This window comes from Sturnira hondurensis, unplaced genomic scaffold, assembly GCF_014824575.4.
Source record: "Sturnira hondurensis isolate 20B ecotype Veracruz unplaced genomic scaffold, ASM1482457v3 Scaffold0004136, whole genome shotgun sequence".
Lineage (NCBI taxonomy): Eukaryota > Metazoa > Chordata > Mammalia > Chiroptera > Phyllostomidae > Sturnira > Sturnira hondurensis.
Genome location: NW_028076767.1, coordinates 5113547 through 5128952, shown reverse-complemented (window position 1 = coordinate 5128952; position 15406 = coordinate 5113547). Strand labels below are relative to the sequence as shown.

Sequence of the window (15406 nt, the reverse complement as noted above, 5' to 3'; positions counted from 1 at the left end):
TCTCCTGAAGTTCATATGCCTGAATAATCAGGTTTCTTCCAACTGAGGAAGAAGTGGAGATCAACAACCAATAGAATCTGCCACAGCCACTAACCCACTGAGGGATCTCGCAGTGCAGGGGGCAGTAGGGGGCGGGGTTGAAGAATGGCTGCCCGGCTTCCCGTCTGGGGGTCTGGCTGATGTGTTGAATCGTTCAGAGTCAGGTAATTCGTTTGGGAGAGAAGGTTATGAGCTTATTTCTAGACATCCTGAGTTGGCCGTGTAATTCAAATAATTGGAACTGCTGGTCTGAGGCCAGGAGATAAGGACTAACTATATGTGGCATCACCTACGTAGTGATGTCCTTGATGTCCCAAAGATGTGATGGCCCAAGAGAACATATACAAAGAGAAAAAACAGTGTGTAAAATAAAGAAGAATCAGCAAAGGAGGGAAAGCATTAGTGGCTAAAAATTGTTTAGGGGAGTGTGGGGTAGGGCACAAAATTAGAATTATTCTGTGTTAAGAATAGCGTTTTAAGACTGAGTGACCAACAGGGAAAAACATCAGGAGGAGGTAAACTAAGGCAGGGCATGGATTTGGGTGGCGACTGGTTACTGGTGACCTATAAGGGAACAGTTTCCGTGGAATGATACTCATAGAAAAATACAATGGACCGAAGAGAGAGTAAATGGTAAGAAACAGACCAAAGGGTGGAAAAGATGGAGTGCTGCCTGGAGGATAAAGAAGGTTCTTATTTAACAAGGTTTTGGTTAGCACAGGAGAGATCTATGCATTTTTATGGGCTGAAGAAGAAAGAAAGAAAGAAGTTGAAAGAATCAAAGGGTAGTCTAAACACACAAGGCATGCATGATCTCTTCTTGGGCTTTTGCCTGGCTCTTCCTCTGCCTGGAGCCCTTCCTCCTAAATGTCCACACGGCCAACCCCCTTGCCCGCTTCAAGCCTTGGCTCCACTGTGCCCTGTCAGGGAAGCCTCCCTCAGCCACACTACTCAATAGCCAATCCTGCTGCACGCCAATCCCTTTAACCCAGCTCCATTTTCCTAAAGCTTGTTATCAGTGGATTTTTATGCTTTATAACTTACAGTTTAGATATTTATGAGGTTTATTATGTACCTTGCCCTTTCTAAAATGTAAGCTTAATGAGGACAGGAAACTTCATTTCATTCACTGAATTGTCTCAAGCATCTTGAACAGTCTTTTGCACGTAGGAGGTCCGCAATGAATGTCTTGTGAGTGAATGAGCTCCTCAACGATGCTGTTCAGCACTCCTTTACTCCCTTGATCCATTCTGGGTTTGTTTGTTCGGTGGTGGTGGTTGTTTTCATGTATTGTAGTTCTGCATTTATTGTTTATTTTCTATTGCTCCCTCTGGAGACTAAGCCCCACAGGAACAAGGATACTGCAAATTCTGTTCACTGACGCATCCCAAGCATCTGGAATTGTGCATGACACATAATCAATGTCCATTAAATATTTGTGGAATAATAGATGAATACTGAAGATCCAGAGATTAGAGGAAATGAGATTAAGGGCCTGTGTTTACCTGAGAAAGAATAAGATACACACACCCTATGAGACAGAAAAAAGAAAAGTACTTTTCAAAAGACTTTGCAACGTTTTGAAGACTGCTCAACCACTGAGCAGTGTGCAGAGTGAACAGCCAGACTGCCTCTGTTCAGATCTGGCTCTGCACTAGTTAGCTGTGTGACCTTGAGCAAGTTACTTCACTTCTCTATGCTTTCACTGCCTCCTGCGTAGAATGGGGGTGATAATAGTATCTATCTCAGTGTTGCTTATGAGAGTTAGATGAATTAATACATTTAACGTATTTTAAACAGTTTCTGGCATGTAATAAGCACTATAAAAATTAGCTAATAGTAGTGGTGGTTGGTGGTAGTGGTGAGGGTGATGGGGGGTAGTCATGATGATGGTAATTGTGGTGGTGATGGTGGTGGTGGTGGTAGTACTGGTGGTGATGGTAACAGTGGTGGTGGAGATGGTGACGGTGGCAGCAATGGCCGTGGTGGTGGTGGTGGTGGTGGTGGTAGTGGTGGTGGCTATGGTGGCAATGGCTGTGGTGATGGTAATAGCAGCGGTGGTGGTAGTGGCTGTGGTAGTGGCAGCGGCGATGATGGTGGTGGTGATGATACTGTTGGTAATCATGGTGGTTGGAGAGCTAGTCATAGTAAAGTGGAAAAAAAAAGAAAACAAGGGAAGTGATGGTGCCAAAGCCATGGAGTCCTAGCTAGCAAGGTAAGACAGGAGTCCAGGGGGCAATAAGAATCCAAGTTAGAGAGTAAAGGAGTTAGACTGGCATTTGGAACAAAGAGGTGGGGGAAAGGTGACAATACCTCGTTCTAGTTCTGGTCCAGTTCTGCTTGTGACGATGGTGCAGCACACTGAGCCTGGCTAGTCAAAATTGCAGGCACTTTTATAACAAACCTGGGTTTTATTCACTTCCTGCTCTAATAATCATTCTAAAATGAAGACATGTGTTTTAAAATACATATATTTTTCTCTCCAGACAAATTTTAATTCCTGTAAATTTGTATGAAATATAATAACATCATTGATATTTTTGTTTTCTCTGAGAGTATTTGTCTTTTAGTTTTATGGGTGTTTTGTCATTTACTACATTTTAATAATGTTTGAGGAAATACCTGGAGGATTTGAGGCAGGATACACAAGAAAACAAGCTAACAGCACTAACGGAGCCACTACAATGACCACAGCGGCCGCACGTCTTTGGGAAAGACAATTCCCTAAAAGTGTGGCTGGGGAAGGCAGATAAAAGACCCAAGTTGGGTCATGTGACAGGTGTCACTTGAGTAACAGTACTGGGGCCAGAGATAAAAGCCCACTCCTCTGGGTCACATGACACACCTTCATTACTCTCCCAGCAGGGGGTTAGAGAGTCTGGATGCCATTTTTACTTATTTATTTATTTGTTTTTTTCCCCCCTTATTCTGTGATAATGAGAAAATGTTTAAACTCCCATCTCTGTGTTTAAACATTTCTCCCTGCTGACAGCAGCGGGGTACCCCTTGATCAACTGTCAGATTGGATAGTGCAATTTTTCTGGAAAGTAAACAGCATGTTAGCTGGTTGGAAATAATTTTCTGTTTATTGGTAGCTGTTAGCCTGGGAGTGATGGAGCCCTGTGACAGCACTTGTCAAGTGAGGAATGAGAACCAAGCTGAAAATACCTTTAAGACACAGCTCTGACAATAAGGCCTGACTATTTTTTGATGGGAACATACTCTAAAAAAGTTAAATTAAAGTGGGCAAAAAAACTTTTCCAGTGTTTCCAGCCCCTGGAGATCCTTCTGGCAAAAATGACGAAGAATCAAAGGCAAACTCATAGAATGCTGGAGTTGGAAGTGTCCTTGGCAGTCACCAAATCCATCCCCTCTTGTTCACCCCCAGGGAAACTGAGACTGGGCCAGATACCTGGAACTCATCTCACAAATAAAAGGCAAATATAATAACTCTCAATATATACAAAGAAATAAAGGTTGTAATTTCTTTTCAAATTCGTGTATGAAGATACACGGAAAAAACTGGTGGAGGCAGTATAACATTTGACCTATGTGTACCTAATAACTGGGTTTAATGGTTTATGTATAATGTGATCCTTTTTTTGAGTAGTGACTAAAAAGATATCCTCATCATCTTTTATTGATTAGTCATATTGTCATCAGGAAAAAATGACTCCAGTAGAAGTAATATACAGTCATTAGCTATTTATAGCCATCAGTCCTTATATCTGTCTTAAACTAGGGTTTGAGGTTCTGATTTGTCCCAAAATTTGCCTCATTTCTTCTTAATAACTAAAAAATTATTTCCCATTGCCAACTGGCTGCCCTCCCCTAGATATTTCTAACAACTACGTCAAGTGCCCCACGTCCGAATGTTCTTTCCCCTATGTCACAAACAAAACACAAAGGGCCTCTTCATTCCCATTTTGGTTAAAAGAACCACCATCCACCCAACTGACTGGGCCCCCTCCTGACCTCTGAAATACTGTCTAGTCTGTTTTCTCTTCTCCATCTCCACTGCCAGGCAACAGACCTGTGGTTCACACAGTGGCTCGCACCAGCAGCACGGACATCCACTAGAAAACAGTTAGAGGTGCAAACCCACGGTCCTCAGCCTGGACCTACTGCCCAGAAGCTGAGAGCTGAAAAGTCTTAGGTCCACCACCCTGGCAGTGTTCTCTAGGCCTTATCCAGTGTCCCCTGCTGTCCTCCCAGCCACCAATTCTTTTTCTCTGGAGCATTCTCTATACCAGTGGTTCTTAACCCTGGCTGCACATTAGAATTACCTAGAAAGCTTTCTTTTTAAATACCTACATCTGGGTCCCACTCCTGGGAACTCCTGTTTCATTGATCTGGTGTGCAGCATTAGGCATCCGGATTCTTTAAAGCTCCCCATGTTATTCTGACATGCAGCCAGCGCTGATCATTATGACTCCACACTGAAGCCAGTACTCTCTTGTTAAAACAAAACAGATGATGTCACTCTCCCCCACGCCCCCAGAAAAGTCTTGATCAGCATAGGATAATTCTTAATGGACTCTTCAGTGTGGCCCCCGCTGACCTCTCCCACTGGCTCCACCATCCTTGAGTCTCACTAGCTTTCCCTACACTCAGCCACACAGAATTTCTCGTCATTGACCCAAAGCGGTATTCTGTTCATATCCCTAGATTTTTGCACTTTCTGTTCCATCTGCTTGGAATGTTCTCCCTTCTGTCTGATGAATTCCTATTCATCCTTTAAGGCTTAGTTCAAAGGTCACCAGGTCACCTCCCCTGGCTGCCTTGTCCCAGAGTTAGTTGCCCTCTGCTTTGGGTTCCCAGAGCACACTGTTACTATTTCATTGCAACTATCAGCGACACTTCTTTCTCCGTCACTACAATTCACTGCATGGGGACCCAGTCAGAAGTATGCCTAGCTTTTTCATTTTATTCCCCGTGTCTAGGACATTGAGAAGATGCTCAATAAATGTCAGTTGAGTGAATGAACTGAAAACATAATCAACTATTACTGCCCCCTTTTTGAGATCAAATATTGGTGCAATTAGGCTTTTCTGTCTAGAATCAGCAAAGCTCATTAGCTCTTATTATATATATGACCAGGAGTCGACTAGACCTACATTTTGTCACTTGCTGGCCTTCACTTTTTTAATCTTTGAAATAGTATCAACAATATTTTTGTAGAGTACACAGATTCATTGTGTAACACCCAGCAGCATGCTTAACATAGGGCAGGAATTAAATAAAGTTGTTATCATCATCATAATAAATAAAACTGACTGAAAACAAACAAACAAACAAACAAAGCCGAGCTAAGCAGCCCATCTGTTCCTACGTCTCCCCTTCAGAGTATGAGTTCTCGACAGTCGGAAACAGTCTTATTTATCCCTGCAGCTGGGAATCCAGTGGCATTCATTAGTGACTTGAGTCCCTCAGTCAACAACATTTACTAAGCTAATAAATGCAATGAGTAGTATTTGGGTTAGAATGACAGTTAGCTATTGGGGGGAGCAGAGAGAGACTTCACACATTTGCCCATCTCACAAAACAGAGAATTACAAACTTGGCAGCTGGAAGGGATCTTAGAGATCATCTTCAAAGCTCCTTATTTACAGATGAGCATATAGAGATAACCAACTAGGAAAGCCATTTTGATTTCAACAGTGAATAAAGAATTTCTGGGTTAAAAATCGCTGCTGACCAAGTAGGAATTCCAGTCCCTGTCGGTCAAAGTCAGCCTAACAGTGACTTGTTGAGTGAGCACATTGCTCACTCAACAGGACAACACCAGATTTGTCATGTGGTGAGAAACAGGGAGGTTCACAAGAATTTTAGTGGGGGAAATATCACTGGCAGCACCTTTGAGTGTTATCGGTTCCAGATTACACAGTTTCTCTCTTGGAAAAAGATAACACCTTTTACCCAATATGCATTAAAATTCATGTAACTGTGTCCTGTCAAAGGACAGGTAGAAGGCACAATTTGGGTCATTTAACAGATTTTATTCAAGTAACAACAAAGAGTGGATAAAAGCATTTAGCAGATATAATCACATAAGTAAGTTTCTTTTTCAAATTAATCACCTCAATAGATGTGCCTGCTCCCCACCCACCACCCCAGATCTGAGTCATTCCCAAGAGGTCTGAAAGCAGTTCTGAGCTGGAGTGACTGGAGTTAGAAGTCAGGAAGGCTGCCCGGGGTGTGCAAAGGTGACAGCCAGGAGCGTTGGTCATAGGTGTGCAGGAGGAGAGTCCAGGAAGCTCGCTGTGCCACATGCTCAGCCCCACTCGCTGGCGCCCTGTTCTCCCGAAAGTGTCTCCACTCAGGACTCTCCCTGGGAAGCATCCACACCAGCCCCTAACCCTTGTGTGTAAGCCTGAACGTAAAATTTAGGCCTCGTATTAGTTGGCTCGGGCTGCCATAGCAAAATGCCACACACTTGGTGGCTTAAACCACAGAAACTTGTTTTCTCACAGTTCTGTAGGCTAGAAGTCCAAGATCAAGGTGTCCCTGGGTTGGTTTCTTTTGAGGCCTATCCTCAAAAACGTGTGCTCACGTGGTGGTCCCTCAGGCTGTGTCCTAATGTCCTCTTCTTATGAGGGTACCAGTCATATTGGATTAGGGCCCTATATGAACTCATTTTACCTTAATTACCTCTTTAAAGGTTCAGTCTCCAAATACAGTCACATTCTGAGGTGTTGGGGGTTAGAATTTTGACATATGAATTTGGAGGAAATGCAATTCAGCCCATAACAGGTCTCTTAGCTGCAAGACTGATTGCTTACTTCTCCCATGCAGATAAAAGGTAATGAATGAATGAATACTCTAGACCAGCCAGGCACTAAGCAGCAAACAGTGTTAAATTTTCCTCTGGCAACTTAGGGTTTTTCTTAATGTCACTGTGTAAGAAGGCACTATTTGAGGGGAAGGGGGGAGGTGGGGAGGAGTCCCAGGCAGGAGTAGGGGTCAGCAGGCAACCCCCAGCCCCAGATAACAAGCTGCACTCCAGGAACACATGTTAGGAAAAGTGCTTGATCAGAGAGTCAACTTGTGGGCTGAGTAGGAACACTAAGTGGTTTTGTCTGTCACCTTCTCCACCCCCTCTGGAATTCAGCCATAATCTGATGGAAACACTTTGCCCACTTTCAGGAGAATTTTCCGCTATCAGTAAGGCTGTTTTTCATACTTAGGCTATCACCAAAGGCTTTCAGAGCAGCGACACCACTCTCTCCTAGAGGCATGTGTATCTCAAGGGTAGGGGGACGTGGGGCCAAAAGCCACTCTGTGCAGGATGTTCTATTAATTGAGGTTTTCATTCACATTTTTAATTGCAGCCCCGTTTCCTGAGCACCACTGACTGCGCTAGATGCTGCTCTTCAGCCTCTCTTCGTCAGCCCCACATTCAGTAGGGAAAGCGGGAGGCACCACAGGGCAGTAAGTGGCTGAGCTGGGTTTCAAACCCAAATGCAGCCCATGTGGCTCCAAAGTCCATGCTCAGACCCCTACCCAGACTATCCTCACGTCACTGTGAAGAGGACCAACAAGCCTTCATAACCAGCTGTGTGAGGAAGGGTTAAAGGTCAGAGTTAGGGTTTAGAGTGCCTAGGTTAGGATCCTGACTCCACAGCTTTGTAGCTGGATGATTTGGGGCAAGTTACTTAAAGCTCATTGGGCCTCAATTTCCCCACCTGTAAAAAAGTGAGTCTAATAATAGAACCTACCTCTAAGGACCCTTTCAACCCTCTATAGAGGGTATTACAGGTGTGTGTGCATTGCACAGGTTGCACAGGTGTGTGTGAGTGCCTGTTTGTACACAGTGCGTGGATGAAGTAAAACAATAGCCACTATTTATTAAGCACTTATTATGTGTCATGCAGTAGACTAGGTGCTTTATATGCATGACCTTATGTTTTGCATATGTGACTTTATTCCTCATAGCCATCCTCTGAGGTAGTTAATATTATAGTCCTATTCAGATGAAGAAAATGAAGTTCAGAGAGGTTACATGACTCACTCGAGGTCACACAACTGAAAAATGACGGAGCCGAATTTTGGTTCCAGCACCAACTCCAGATCCTGTGTTTCTAACTACTAAAATGTAAGGACTCTCTGAAGTCATAAACTTAAAAAAAAATTCCAGAATTTGCTACCTTCAACTACCGGTATGTAATCTTTTAAAGAAATTGCTTTGAAAGTTGCCAACTTATCTCAACAATGTGGCCATTGTTCTTACTCTGGCCCTCAGAACCATCCCCAGCCCTCACGAGCAAACTAGTCTCATTTAATTATATCAGCCTCATCTTCTAATCTAAAATGGTATTACTTAACTCGGTTATTCACTGCACTCCCCAGACTTTGATCTAAATGAATTTTGGCTGTTGTTAAAAATCAAATCCACCTTTAAAGAATAAATATTTGCCCCATCAAGATCCTCCAAAGAATGCATTTAAGTGTCTAAAAAGAAACGATCCAGGGTGTTTTTAACAGTACCTTTGGAATAAGTGATTCATCTTCCAAGGAGACTGCTTTGAAGGGGAGACTCATGTGGGATGCATAAGCTCTGGTATGTTTATTTAAAACATACCTTTAAATTTCCTTATATATATTCACAAGTAACTTGCCTCCGAGCCCCAGACGCTCCACTCTGCTAAGACAGGAGAAATTGATCAGGTCACCGAGCCCTTTTCAACTGTGTCTTGTCTGGAGTTTTAAACATTTATTGCGTGGATTATAAACATAAACAAAAAGGTCCATTGAGGAAAGAGACGCCCTCCCCCCATGCCTAAAAAGAGACACCCCCACATATACACCTTAAACCAGCTCTCTGTTTTGCAGTGCGGATCCCTACACCGGAAATGGTAGTTAGTAGCTAGAGAAAGAGTCCTGGGCTCTGAAGAGACAAATGAGAGTATTGGGTAGAGATTTTTGGAGAGGAAGTCAGGAAATTCTCTCATTCACAGAGCTATGCTGAACTTAAATGCCTCCCAATTTCTAGAAACCCAGTGTTATATCTGATCCCAGCTAGTGCTGGATAACCTTAGACAAAAATTCTCTATTTAATTGTTCCATGGCCTGCCATTTGCTAATTAATTTAATGTCAGGCATGTGGGCCCATCTTTCCATAACCTTCCTCAATCTCCAACACTTGATGAGCCAGGCTGGCTAAATCAGCCCAAAGACATTCTAACTCGGTTTAGTCATTACATTGGACTCTACTTCCAACCCTCATTTCAGATTTTCTCAAAGCACAGCCCTTCAACTGCTTGCAGTAGTATAACTCTGGTTCCATTAAGCTCTTGTCCCTTTTAGTTTTGTCTATACTGCTGCCCAGTTCCTCCCAAAGCAACCCCCCTCCACCATACTGTGCTTCCCAGATGTTCACAACCCTGAAATATCCCAGATGACGAAGTGTATACACACTGTAATTGTCCAAGTCAGTCCATCTTCACTGACTTTGGTCTGGCTCCCATTTGTCTTATCAGGTAAGTAGTAAAACTTTGACTAGAATGGTAGGCAGGATAATGACCCTTCAAAGATGTCCACATGCTAAGCCAGGAAACTGTAACTGTGTTATACAACATGACAAAGAAAAATTAAAGTTGCAGATGGAGTCAGTGTTGCTAATCAGCTGACCTTAAAACAGGGAGTTTATTCTAGACTATCCGGGTAGATCTTATGCTATTGCAACATCCTTAAAAGTGTAAGAAAGAGGCCAAAGAGGAGGTCAGAGTGATGCAACACAAAGCTGGACCCATAGTGCCTGGCTTGAGGATGGAGAAAGAAAGCCGTGAACCGAAGAGTGTGGGCAGCTTCTAGAAGCAAGGAAGCCTAAGGCTACGGACTCTGCCCTAGAGCCTCCAGAACGGAAGGCAGCCCTGCTGAGACTTACTTTGCCTAGTGAGACCTATTTCAGACCGACAAACAACAGAAGTTAAGATAATAAATTAGTATTGTCTCAAGCCACTGAATTCATGATTATATAATTGGTTATTTCAGCCAGAGGATACGAATACCGTTAGCTAGGACCTAAATAACCAGAAAATACAATTCAGTAAAAATTTTTTTGCTTATCGCTGTTGAGAGAAATAGCCATATCTCAAGAAAAGTTTAAATCAACAATTTGCTTTTAAGCCAAATTTTATATAAGGTCTCAGTCTCTTGAAACAGACTCTGACAAGTAAAGTTGGGGGTGGGGTACAGGTTTATGGGGAATAGGTCTGAGAACATGCACTGGTTAGAGGCGAGGACTCTGCTGAGTGAGACGCTGGCCCCCAATGCAGCTGCATCTGACGCCTCAGCTGAGTCTACAGGCAACTGTGGAGCTGGGACAGCCCTTCTCAGTTGTCCCAAACAGAGGCCATGGGGCTGAACTTTTGTGGGCACATCATCCATTCCAGGAGGGAGCAGAATCTTGGTCCAGGCATTTCCTGGTGACAGAGGGCAATGTCCAGCTAAGAACACACTGTAAGTCATCAGCAGCTGCTGTTCCCAGCTGCTGGGGACCAGGCGGGTTAGCAAGGAGGAGGGATCTGAGCAGGTACTCCAGTATTCACACGCTGAAAGCAACCAGTATTCCTGGGGTATGTCCTGAGACTGGTCTGTATTCTATCTCACGTTGATAGGACAGAGAAGAGCTATTATTATTTGGCGCTTCCTATGCAGCAGATACCACTGTACTTATGGATGTTACGTTCATTATCCCTAATCCTAGCAGAGTAATAGTACTAGTTCCATTTTACAGATGAGAACACCAAGGTTCAGAAGTTCAGCCTAATGAAGCAAATGTCCCAGGCCAGCCAAGTGGCAGGGCTGGGTTTTAACATCAAAGCCATCTAAGCCGGCCCACTTCATCGCTGTCCCCCACAGGGCACAGGGATCCCCTACACATGGAAGCAAATCACATGTCCAAACACCCACTCACACTGCACCATTCTTGGCCCCCAAAGAAAGATAAGATTATATTTGGTAAACTTCGCTTCCTAAATAGGAAAAAGGGCCAGAGACGAGTTGATAAGATATTAAACAAGAGTTGAAATGAAAGAAAAAAAAAAGCTTCTGGTGGCCCTGAGAGTTGAGCAGATGAAGGTTTGTGCTACACATTGTAAATCAAAGTTAATTACATTTTTGCTCCACATCGTACATAGTGAATTGGGTTGTAACTTTTACATCTGCATCAGCGTTCACTTTCCAAATGGAAGCTCCAAGGGGAAAAGCATCAGGACGGTCTGCCTTTCCTGGTGTGGCCCTAGCACCACGTCAGCACAGGGCAGCACACAATAAATACCCTTTGCTGATTTGCTTCCCTCGCCGTCGTGACCCGGACCCTGTGTGACAGCCTATCATGCAATATCACTCACTGTAGCACTTTCTTCCCTGAGGGATGGGTTTAGAAAATATGCTGTTCTGAAAAACGCTGTAAGAGCTCTCTTCTTTAATAAGGATCCTGGTGTCCCGTGATGGATGCTAGGAAATCGCGGACCAGCTGGGGTGTTCGATAGCCATGTGGGCCCATTAACAGTGTCTGGTTCTGTGAAAACCTACTTCATATCCTGGAAAGAAGGAGGCGGTCGCCAGAGTGCAAAATCGAAAGCATTTGTTATAAATAACACCAGTGACCCTGGAGTAAACACAGCTGTGCCCTCATGGTGTCTTGTCAGTGGTGCTCCCTCAGTGGATTAAAGAAATCCATGTTTTATGGGGCTGCCCCCTATTCTGTATATATTCCACAGAAGGCTCCTTTTCCCTTGGACCTCACTCACTGCATATAAGGTTTCAGGTCCTGGAAATGTATGAAGCAGAGATGCTTCACTAAAACACACATCCTTGCATGTTGTGGTATTTTCAAATGGGGATGAGGATTGGTTTCCATTTGTTCCTAAACTATTTGCACAAGATTTCTGGCTCTGCACAATTTCTAGCTGCCCTTCCATTTTCTTGCAGACTCTTTTCACACCTGGCACCCTCCCCTGCAATTCGGGCCAGTGGAGTGAGCATGAGACTGACTAGGAAGTTTGGGGCCTGTCTCTGTCATCCACTAGCTGTGGGGTTTGAAGTGATTCCTTTAACTCCCAGAGTCTGTGTTTCTCATCCTTAAATTGGAAGAATGAGCTTCCTGGAATTGTGCTAAATTAGATGAGTAGAACCCAAATTTGGAGCAGAATGGGAAGGGAATAGCAACACAGAGTAAGATTCTTTAAGCCACTGGGGAAAAAATTAGAATATCTGTGAATATCGTTACATTTACTTGATATTATATTGTGTATTAATAAATACAAATAGTTATTAAATGTATCGATTTAAATTCATGCAAGGGTCAGATCTATATTACCTGTGTGTGTGTGTGTGTGTGTGTGTGTATGTTTACATAAAGCCCTCAGGTGGTTTTGCCTGTCTACAGTGAGTACAGCAGTATTCACATGATTTATAATGGCCCAGGCATAGCTACTGACTTGTGCTGCAGGCCGGGGTGGTGACCAAGGGCACGTGGTAGTTTTCCCACAAGGTTTCCATCACATCTGCAACCACTTCCTCCTCATTGGTCAGAATTAGACTCAGAGATACTGTACCTTTCCTTCTTTTCTTTATGAAGATATTTCCTACTGACTGAAATGATCGAGAATTTTCCTCAATGTTGAAGAGGATTGTCCTGAATCAGAGGGAAGAGCCATCCCTAAGTAGGTAGGTGGGATGTCTATATTCCACACAATTGGATTTTTGTAGGAAAAGCTATAATTGGAATGAAACCAAACTATTGAAGGTTCCATTTGCACATGAACTTAGTTGTCTCTCCTCCAATCCAAAAGAAAAACAAACAAATGTACAACCTACTAAAATAAGGCAGTTTTATTGTCACAAGCTCACTGGGCGTTTATCCATTCACTTAAGTTTGCAGGGCCCACTATGTGTCAGGCATGTTGCTAGGCCCTGGGAATTAATAACTCTCTGTGACATCTACCTGCCCTCGAGGTGCTTACAGTGGCATGGGGCAGATGGACAAGTCAACAAAACGTGTGTCAAGTGATGCAATCTGTGAAAAGTTCTGGGCACAAGTACCCTGCCTGGGGATCCAAAGAAGGCTTCCCAGAGGGAAGTTTTAGCTTCCTGAGGATTGAGTAGAATTTTGCCAGATAAGGAAGAGCAGAGTGTCTGCAGCTAGGCATTAAGGTCAGAGGCAACCTTATCTGTGGAGGCCTGGAGGGATGAAATAGCTGCACCAGGATGACTAGATAGATAACAGGGGGTGGAGGGTGGGAGTGCACCGTTCTGGATGACTACAGAACAGAAGGTGTTAGGGGAAGTGACCGGAGATGATCTAGTAAATATAAGCCTGTTGAGAGTTGCATGTGTTCTGACTTTATCTTATAAGCCAAGGAGAGGGATCAAAGGCTTACAAGTTGGAGACAGGCATGATCATGCAGTGGGGTACCCAAGTGAGGGTCAAACACATATTTTCCCCCTTTTGCATCAAGTTAAAGGTATCGGGGATGGACTGGGACAAATTAATCAAATCTTAAAAATCAAATCAGTGCTATTGAATGTAAACTGTAACTGAAAAATTTTTTAAAAATCAGATCAGTGTTTAGTTGTGTTAATCCTCAGATCACAGGACACTTTGGAGGGGTCCAAGAGGGAACAGTGCCACTTGCTCAGCTCTCAGCTGGCTTTCAGTCACTTCCCCCACTACCCGCAAGCAAATTGGACCCTTCTGGTGCTGATTCCCGGGTGGGTAGGTTTGTGTTTGTTCTAGGACCTTGTGGGTCTCTCCAACGAACTCTCCTGTGAGGCTGGGAGTTACTCCCACTGCTCCCGCCTGAATCCCCACAGGTTTTTTCAGTCAGAGATTTTGAGGCTTTATTTCCTGCACTGGAACCCTGGGTTGTGTTCACTCCCCTGTTGCTCTTCCCAGTTATCCACATGCAAACATGGGACCTCCCAGTCTGTCAGCTGCCACCTCCCCTGCCCAGGTTGTCCCGCTGCCATCTCACCACGTGTCCTCTCCACTCCGACTGCCCATCTCTGCCCCTCCTACCGGTCTGAATGAATGTTTCTTCTTTAACTCCTTGGTTGTTGGACTTCCATACAGTTTTCTGGCAGTTCAGGTTCTTTTCCGTTTTTAAATTTGTTGTTGTCCTTCTTTTGGTTGTGTGAGGAGGCAAAGAGGACCCACCTACACCTCCATCTTGGCCGGAAGTCCTCATGTACAGGTTTTTGTGTGGACCTATGTTTTTATTTCTCCTGGGTGTATACCTAGGTATACATTGCTGGGTCCTATGGTATCTCTAAATTTAACATTTGAAGAATTGCCAGACTGTTTTCCAAAGAGGTGGCACGGTTTCATATTCCTATCAGCAGTGTGTGAGAGGAACCTATTCATTGTAATGCCAAATTCTCATTAACTCCTATAGGAATTCCCCTTTGGATAAAGAAGTGGCTCTTGCCCCTGCACCCTGAGGGGAGAAGTAGGCAGCGGCTGCCGTGGCTGCCTGTGCATTCAGCCCTGCTTGGGACTTGTTTTAGAGTATCCAGGCCATCCCTTTTGTTTCAGGCAACTTTAACCTCTAGGATGGTTGGAATGGAATGCTTATTTTTCAGTTTCATAGGAGTGTTTTAAGGAGGGAAATTCTTTGTGATTCTTGGAATGGACTACCACAATTTCATGGAGTCTGTGGTGGTGGTTGCCACAATAAAACAAATAGCTGTAATACTTAAAATTGTCGAATGTTAGTCTTGGAAGGAACAGTGAAGAGACCATCTAGTCCAGGCAGGGTAAATAAGCCGCAGCTCAGAAGGCAGTCTGATCCATTGTAGGTGCATGGGCTTATGCAGCTCTGTCCAGACTCGGGAAAAGGGCTGGCATTAATCAGCAATGTCTGCCCTGGTGACGGGAGGATATCAGTGGTGGCACACATGCTACCTGATTTGTTTTCCCTGATTGAAGCCAGCCATAGTATAGCTGAGGCTGCAGCCAAGGTTGCACAGCTGGTTAAGGACAAATTTGGGACAAGAATCAGTTCGATATGTTTTCCTCTGTCCCATACTGCCCCCAGTTCTGAAAAGTGCTTCATAAAGGGCCCTGTTTAAGGACAGGACTGGAGTGACCAAGTCAGCAGGTCATTTTCTATCCTGATATGTTCAGCCAATCCTCATCAATGCCTGCAGGAATTACTCCATCAGGGTAACTAGTTAATGATTATAAAGGTTTGGTAAATGCTAACTAATAAAGAGGGGCCATTCCCACCTCCCGAACCCCCATATCTCCAGCACTCATGTGGAACACCCTTTGAAGTCTATAAACTTCATGCATTTGTACACAGGGAGTGTTAAGGTGGATGGGTTTGGACCAACTAAAAGAAGTTAAGCCCCTCTGATT

At 44.0% G+C, this 15406-nt stretch overlaps 1 pseudogene; it reads left to right on the top strand.

Moving 5' to 3' along the window:
• Positions 1–1922: 1922 nt before the first annotated feature.
• The window catches only part of LOC118985846 (40S ribosomal protein S15-like), a 47208-nt pseudogene continuing 33724 nt past the window's right edge, over positions 1923–15406 (top strand).